Consider the following 2,256-nt stretch of genomic DNA (forward strand, 5'->3'; position numbering starts at 1 on the left):
TGCCAACCTGGCCGATAAACACATGTGGGGTTAATTGAAGAGCAGAAGGATAAATAGCTCAGTGAGCCTCACCTTTCTAGTTCTCGGGTCTCTTGCTTTGGGATGGTCGGACCAGGGTGAAGCTGCCTTAGCCAGTTCCCTGCTTTAGCTGGCAAAGTTCACTTCCTGCAAGATATCCCCAAGGAGAAGCCACATGGACCTACCCCGATGCAGTCTTGGGTGCTGGAGCAGCTGTGTGGAGACCCCTGCCAGCGCTGAGACGCTTACAAGTTCAATGATTTGGCTTTCCTCCTGCAGTCGGCATCATTGCCTCTGTTTTGTGAGATGGAGGAAGACTTTGTGGATTGGTGTCGGACAAATGGGTTAATGTTGGACTTGTGGGCTTGGGCAGCAATGGGTTGGGATGTTTTCTTGATGTGCACTTAACCTTTCTATAAAACTCTCTCTTAAAAATAAATAATAAAGCTCTCTCTTATACATGAGTTTCTGTGCATTTGTTTCTCTAAAGTACCCAGACAAACACACATGCTGTGACCTATGAGTCCAGTGGTGAGGATTCGGGTCTCCTTTACAGGGAGTGGCCATCCACACTGAAGGCTGCACCCCTTGCTCCTCACTAGCAAGTGCTTCAGCTCCGCCTCACTGTCAGCAAGCAAGGTGGTGTCACCTGCGGATCGTAGGTGGTTCATAAGCCTTCCTCCAACCCCGCAGCCACCTTCTTCGTCACGGAGCCCAGCTTCTCTGATGTTCTGCTCCGCACACAGATGGACTAAGTGTGGTGAGAGGGAGACAACCTGGGTGCACGCCTTGCCTGGGTTTTCTAGAAAAACAAAATCAGTGGCCCTCATATACATATCAGAAAGAGCTTTGTATCAGGGTGCAATCTTTTATCAAAAAGGCATCCCAGTCCGACTTCAGTCCCTAAGTCTGACGCCTGCCGGGGCCCCTCTGCAGCCTGACATAGCCGCAGACCGATGATGCAGGAAGGGGGAGCAAGATGCAGGGCAAGCACAGGCCCTGGGAGCCGAGAGCGCTGTCCTGCACCGGGGAAGGTGACTTTGCCTACAAGCTCCCGGGTACAGCCTCCTGATCCTCACCCTAGGTTGTGCCCTGTCCCTCCCTCAAGAAACCCCTGTGTGTTCTGCCAGTTCGGTGTGGCCATTACAACTCATGCCATCAGTCGATTCCAACTCACAGCGAGCCAGCAGGACAGGGTGGAACTGCCCTGTGGGATTCGGAGGCTTCCACTGTCTAAGGGAGTAGAAAGGCCCAGCGTTCTCCCGCGAAGCAGCGGGTGGTTTCAAACTGCTGACCATCGGATTAGTAGCCCAACGCATAACCGCTACGCCACCAGATTAGAAGGTGGAGGTACGTCCGACTGCCTCACAGGAATCCACCTGTGGCAGTTACATAATCTCCTGCAAACCTGCGAAGGGGTGGACTCTAGCTTGTCGTTCAGGTCGAAGTTGGATGACCTCATTCAGAGGCACGAAGGAGATAAATCGCTCCCCACGAGACATTCCTGTTGACAAGCCACATGGAGCTGTGCTGATGGCAGCCAGAACCTTGGAGCTGGAGGAGCCACGTGCAGACCCACGTCAGAGCCGAGATGCTTCCACTGCCACTGGATCCGCAAGACTTTCCACCCACTGGCCTGTGATCTTTCTGCACTCGGCGTCATTGCATGTGTTGCGAGAGTCTGAAGAGGAATTTACAGACTGGTATTGGACAGAGGGGCTAATGTTGGATTTATGGACTTGATCTGGACTGGATGTTTTCTTAATATACAATTACTCTTTGATATAAACTTCTCCATTACACACATATGAGTGCCTATGAACTTGTTTCTCTAGTCCACCAGGACTAACACACCACTGGAGGCTGGTCTTGGTGACCACTACCCACCTGAGGTTAGGCTGATCCTGCGGCCAGCACTACCTTCTCCCTTTACATCCAGGCTTCCCTGGGGCCCAGGATAAAGCCTTCTCTCTAGCAAGGTCTGGCCCCTGCCCGCCCATTGTTCCAGTCTCTTCTCCTCCCCCTCAGCCGCCTGAGCAACAACAAGGGGCTCCCGGCAGGCCTGGCTCCCACTCACCCCATCCATTGCACATACTGCCCAGGCCGGGAGAATTCAACCTGACCACCACCGTTCTTCCTGCCTCACTCCGGTCACAGCTGAACTGCGGAAGACAGGAGCCGATCCTGGCTGTGGCTTGGGTGAGCCGCCTCCTCCTGCATCCTGAGCACACTGGCCCA

This window comes from Echinops telfairi, unplaced genomic scaffold (genome assembly GCF_000313985.2).
Source record: "Echinops telfairi isolate 266 unplaced genomic scaffold, ASM31398v2 ScPeMD7_22;HRSCAF=79, whole genome shotgun sequence".
In the NCBI taxonomy this organism is placed as follows: domain Eukaryota; kingdom Metazoa; phylum Chordata; class Mammalia; order Afrosoricida; family Tenrecidae; genus Echinops; species Echinops telfairi.